General features: G+C 34.9%; 1 pseudogene; it reads left to right on the top strand.

The window, feature by feature from the left end:
• The first annotated feature begins 1513 nt into the window (after positions 1–1513).
• LOC149249821 (thaumatin-like protein) lies at positions 1514–5136 on the top strand (annotated as a pseudogene).
• The last annotated feature ends 1665 nt before the right edge of the window (positions 5137–6801 follow it).

Below are 6801 nucleotides of genomic sequence, written 5' to 3'. Positions count from 1 at the left end.
TTTTTTTTTTTTTTTTTCATAAACCTTATTCATTTTAAACTGAATTTTACCATTTTATAATTTTTTGTAATATAAAAGTTACTGTTTTTCTATTTTTTTTATAAAAGTTGTGGATTTGGAAGTTTACCATTTTATATCTTTTATAATAACGAATTTTTCCATTTTATAATTTTTTGTAATATAGAAGTTACTATTTTTCTATTTTTTTAATAAAAATTGTGGAATTGGAAGCTTACCATTTTATACGTTTTATAAATTTTTATAATATTGATTTATCTTTTTTCTATTTTTTTATAGGAGTTATCCATTTAACACTTAAATTTGTCAGTTTATAATTTTTTCCAATATGGAAGTTATGATTTTTAATTTTTTTATAAGAGTTACCAATTCGCAAAGAATTTACTATTTTATAATTATTTTAAAGAGAAGAGTTATCCTTTTTTTTGCAATTTGTCATTATATAGAAATTACAAACTACTTATCTATTTAAATTTCCCCATTTATAATTTTTTCAAATATAGAAATTAGGTTTTTTGTTTTTATATAAAAGAGGTACCAATTTGCAACCAACAAATTATTTCATAACTTTTGTTAAAATAGAATTTATATTTCTTTTAGTTGCAATTATATAGAAATTACTAAATCACCTCTCAATATGTATAGGAGCTATTTATATTATTTAATGTCAATGACAATATTAATTCATTTTTAATTAAATTAATTATTCAATAAAAATTTTACATTTTAATATTAGCAATTTATTTTCGATTATACCATATTATGTCATAGAACAATTTGTAAATAACGTATAATAAAATACCAAAATAAAACTGAAATTAAAAAATCAATTTTCTAACCAAATTATTTAACATTTTATAGAGAAATTTAATAGAAACTGTTTTTTTTATAGTATAAGAATTATTATTTTTTATTTTTTATTTTTATAAAAATTATTGTTTATTTATTTCCAATTTTTTTTATTAATCCTCATATTAAAAAAGTACCTGTATAATTTTTTTATAAAAACTAAACTAAAAAAATTATGCTCATTTCCACAAGGCTGTGTTAATTTATAAAAGGTAATTGAAAAACTCAATTTACTTCTTCTGTGATTTTATTCAACAGCTATTTGTCAGGGTTCCTATCCATGGTTACACAGAGTCCTAGCTTCATTGTTCTACACAGTCACACTCTTCGTCAACTCAGCAGGAGCAGCACAGTGGACGTTGGACATAAACTGATAGAAAACTTTGACCAAAATCATTCACCGTTGAACTGTACCGAATTGAAAACTGACAAATTATTCGTCGTACCGAACCAAATCAGCGAATTTCCAAATTCTTTTTCTCAGGACGGCCAAACTTGGTAACTATGGTTAGAGAAGGTGTCCACATGTCATTTCATGCCCTGTCATTTCTCCATCATTTCACAACACTACTCGTCCTTTCACCTCTCATTTCTATTTGTTTGCCAATCTCGGTTATCTCTGAAGTTGCGAGCAACAAAAAAAACTATGAAAACAAATTCAGGGAATCAGTTAACAATGACAATGACATGGAGAGCTATATTTCTTGTTACATTTACGTCTCTTCTCTGTTCTTCCGTGGCTAGTAAAATTCTCATTTTCAAATTGAATTGTTCAGACTAATGTTTGTCTCAAATCTGTAGAGTAAATGTTATTAAGTTTTTTTAACTAATCTTTACTGAAAGAAGTAATGGAATTTGATGGATGAATGGAGTCACCTATGCCTTATAAAACGACTGCACATTTCCAGTGTGGCCTGCAAAGGTGGGGTGAACTAAAGTTCCTCCTCCTCAGATGATGATGAAAGTGGGAGCAGGAGAGTCATATTCAGGGAAGGTAGATCCATTCTGGTTGGGATCAATTTGGGGGAGGATTGGTTGTGTCTTTGATTCCCAAGGGATCGGAACGTGCGATTCCGGTGATTGCAGAGGCATAAAAGCAATCAGATTCAAAATATAACGACAACCACAAAAGCAGATGTCACGCTCCCATACTGTACATACAAGTAATTTTTTTTTATGGCGATATTAACATTCTACATTCACATTTACATATGCATTCTACATTAACCTTTACTTATGTAAGTTTATGCATTTAACCATAACTTATATTATCAACATATATTGTTAACACCGATTTCTATTTACGCAATGGGCATAATGAATAACAATCAACATACACCACACATAAGATCCGCGGGTATATACATTTCGTTGACTCACAATACATGCACATATGTTAAGATTGTAATACGAGAACTGTTCGACACACAGACTGGCACTGTCGATATTAATGGTATATTTATGGTAACCGGGTTTTCCATATCCCGAGATATCTGAGACTGCATTAACATGTCCGGCCCTGGCATCGATCCAACTGGATTAATTGATGTCGTCCATTTGGATGGTTTGACGGTTAGATGGCAAGCTGCCATGTGCGCCCGGTGCTCCAAGCGCCTACGGCCTGACACCTTGGGCTTGCCATTTTCGCGCCAGACGCATCCCGAGACCCACCGGCTATCGAACGGTGATTGCAAGTTTACTGCAGATCAAGGGCTCCGGATGTGCCACGAAACGGTAAAGGGTTTGAGTTATTTATATGTATGTTTCATCTTTCGGCTCTAGTTTCCATTTCATTATACTCCTGTGTAGCAACAGCACTGCAATTACTTAGCGCTGTTCCGCATTTCTTCAGTATCCCCCAAGGGTCTCAGGCATGCAGCTATTGTTTCGCGGTTCGGCCTCTCTTCATCTTTCGAAGTTATCGGTTCTGTAATGAAACGACACCAGGCTTTGTTATTACAGGTATTAATGTTTTCCCTTTGTTTTGTTACAGTCTTCCATTGTTTATACCAGGGTTCCATCTATTAATCCGGCTATTGTTTCCGCGCAGATGGTTCATCGCCATTCCATCACGGACGAGGGATTTCTCCATTCCGCCGGTTAGCCCAATACCCGGTAAGGTTCAAAAACTTCTGTCTTCCTATATGTGACTTGTCAGGGTTATGCTGAACTATTATTCCCTTGGCAGGGATGCCGGACATTACTTCTCGAGTTTGTCCCTCTGCACAAGCTCAGGGTCCCTGCTTAGGCGGAACTCCTCTGCTAGGAGGCATATCATTCTGAGATTTGCCTGTAGCCATGATTCATTTATCTAATGTACTGTTGTTTAGCTATGTACTGGTTCTCTTTGAACGCAGACATTATTTATTACTAAACTGTGACTCCGAGCTGTAAGGGTTTTGATTTTTGTTTAACACTGGTTGAAATATGATACATGAACACGGATAATCCCGTAGGTTCAGTGCTACTCATAATGTTTCTCTCTGGTTGATTGCCATCTCCGAACTGGCTTGTTATCAGTTTTTTTTTAACGTTGGCATTATATATTTTATTTACAGAGAATACTATTGTTGTTTCCTTTCAACTTTAATGATGAATCTGTATGTTGTATGATTCCGACTTTGGTGCCTCGGCCAGCTAAGCACAAGCTGCGGCTCGGTTAGAGGGGGTTCACCAAAGTGGAGGGTTGCTGGTTAAGTCTGGCTGAGGTTGCATGTAACCATGGTTACCATGCCACTGCCTCGGCGTTCATACTTATTATTTCATTACGTTTAACCGTGAATGTGTGTTATTTCCTCTGTTCACGCGACACAGCTATATATTTATCGGAAAAGGTTACACTGTAGACATATTTCATTAATAATTTCTGTGATTCTTGCGGTTCATTTGACCGGGGTTTAAGGTATTGCGTTACCGGGGTTTAATGTTTTGCACCATTTTTCTGTAGACGATAGCACAGCTTGTTTTTCTGATTGCTTGGCCTGCGAGGCTCTCTAAATTCACTTATAAATACATTTCGGAATATAAGGGTTTACTACCATTCTTTTTAGCAGAGAGCGCCTGTACATTTTCTTTTGTTTCTTCTAAATGCGAAGATTTCTAGTTCTGCACTTTCGCCTTTACATATAAAAGAGGGTTTTACTGTACCATTTCTTGATAGACAATTTATGCTGCCACCGATGTTACGATGATCCATTTATCGTGTTTCTATTTTTATTTCAAAGGAACCATGCAAACTTAGTTCTGTCGCTGTCTTTCATACAGCCTTTAATGTTCTTTCCTTCAGAATGTATGTTCGGTTCTGTTTCTATATTCGGTTCTGTTTCTATCTTTCATACAGAATTCAATATTTGTTTTCATAATGCTAATAAAGGAGAATAGTCAGATGACTTTCCACTTATTTCAATTTTCTTAGTACAGTACTATACAGGAAACATTTCAGCAGATGTATAAGTAGTAAGCCATACCTGCTTATCTGCCAAACCTATTTGTAATGCTTGTCAATCCACCCGTCCGTAGGAAGATTTCTTCACGATCTTCCACCCCCAAGCACTTGCAGACCCTCTTGACTGCAGTTTCTCTGGCTCTGCCAGGTCTCGCTATCTGGTCCTAACCAGACATAGCGCATACAGGAAAATTCCTTTCCTTTTTCCTATGCCATCTGATCATAACCAGACATAGCACCATTTCTTTCTCTGCCATCTGATCCTTACCAGACATGGCCTTGTTTCCCCCTTTTTCCTCTGGGGACTCAACTACCTCCCCAAGGTAGTTAGGGTACCATTCTTTTAACTGCCTCCACAGTTACTAATCATGATTAAACATATGCTCAAATCACATAGTACTAACACAATTTTTAATTATCAAAATACTAGCAACAGAGTTATTTACTTTTCAAATAAAGTCTTTGTTCATAATTACTTTACTATTTACCAACATTAACTTTTCACGAGGGATGTTACAGCAGACATCGAACTTCTGGGTGGAATAGCAAAGCCTGATATTTTTTCAGTTACATTGGAGAAGGGTTACAATCTTCCAATGTCAGTGGTTGCAAGCTATGCCGCCAATAATATCAGTAAGAGCTGCCCCTGCGAGTCTATGGAGTGCAGAGCCAACGCGGATGTGGTTTGTCTGAAAGACTTGCAAATGAAGAAGAATGGGATCATGGTTACTGTGTGCAACGGTCATTACAATGGATATTTGGTGACTTTCGCTTCCTTCAACAAGGCAAGGCTTGTCCCCATGCATTCCAAACACTTTAATTAAGTTCGACACTAAAATATTGATAAGAGAATGTAACCACCATTCACCAACAATATAGTAATTAATCAATTAACTGTTAAATACATTGGTTAATATCATGCATTAATTTTTTTTATCTTCTTAGAATCTCGAGGAGAAATAGACTTATTACATTACACAGCAGAATATTCTTATATTGATCAGTGTGATTTCTATACCATGTGTAAATATACTATTGCATTAAATAACTTCCTCCTTAGTTAACAACATTTATTTTGAGCTTTGAGCATTGGAATGTAAATTTTATCTATTAATCCTTTGATCATATTATTACTAGAGTTTTGACGTTCATTTAACTTATTATATAAATTTAGAGGTTAGGCTTTGTAAACTCCACGCGAGAGAACCTTTTAGAAACTCACTGTCTCACCCCATGTCATAATTGTGATTAATTACGATGGTGTAACTATCTTAGTCTCCATCGTCCAAGCATTAGGGTTTTAATCAAACTATCTAGATTTCAACCAAAGAATTAACCACAGTAAAGTGTAGAGGAAATATTTTTTTTCATTGGAATCTAGTCATACAATTTAAAGTAAGAATGTCATTTTTTGTTATTTAAAATACATTTTTGAATGCATAAATAGATTCAACACCGTGACAAAGCTTACATTTTAATGGAAATTGTTTCTAGTCCAAAACATGCGAGTGACATTTTTCATTCGAAACCAGCCATACAATTTAAAGCAAGAAAGTCATTTTTTGTTGTTTAAAATACATTTTTGAATGCGTAAATGGATTCGAAAAAGCTTACATTTTAATGGAAATTATTTCTAGTCCAAAACATGTCAATGACTCCAATCTCCTTGTGTCACATTCATCTCAAAGGGTGATTCTTTTCTAAAATCCACACCTACACATGGTTAATGGGTGAATCCATGAAGATGGTTTACACTTTTGGGTCAAATGTGGTGAGAATATTTCAAATTTTACTCTTTTATCGAATTGAAGCCCTTAAAATTCATATAAGTGTTGTCAATTTTGATTCGGAGTAAATACACAGTCATGGAATGGCCAACACCAACCAATGCTCATGAAATACGGAGTTTCATGGGCATGGTCGGGTATTATGGCAGATTTGTGGAAGGTTTTTGAATATCGCAAACCCTATTACCAAGCTCCAAAGAAAGAACAAGAAGTTCGTTTGGATTGAAAAATGAGAAGACATATTCCAAAGGTTAAAGGTATTATTAACACAAGGTACTTATTTGTCTTAGTTAGCTCTGCGAAGAGAATCTTGTAGCCACCCAACCTATGAGACTATAAATTAAGTCCAGGTCTCCCCTGAGCCTCTTTAGTTCCAAGAGAAGTTTAAGACAACGACTATTTTGAGACCTCAAGACCCCACCTCTATTCCACCATAATTTTATTCTCAGGGTTTCACTAGTTTGTAACTAGCTGAAAAATTACCTTAGGCAGTACACCTTCCCACCTTGACAGTGTCATGTGTAGGTCCTCTCTTTTCTATGTTTCATGTTACTTCCCTCTCTAACCACTAGTGGTTTTTTCCAAGTGAGATCTTTTCTTTTGAATCTCTCCAAGGGAAGGGAGTAACTCTCTAGTTACCTTGAAAATCATGATTTTATATTTGAAGTATTTCCCTATCATTTCTTTGATTTAGCATAACTT

This window comes from Pinus tabuliformis, chromosome 7 (genome assembly GCF_031772625.1).
Source record: "Pinus tabuliformis cultivar Carrire ecotype Pingquan chromosome 7, CPIR1, whole genome shotgun sequence".
NCBI lineage: Eukaryota > Viridiplantae > Streptophyta > Pinopsida > Pinales > Pinaceae > Pinus > Pinus tabuliformis.
Note: the sequence above shows the minus strand (reverse complement) of the source record. Positions and strands in the feature narration are given on the sequence as shown.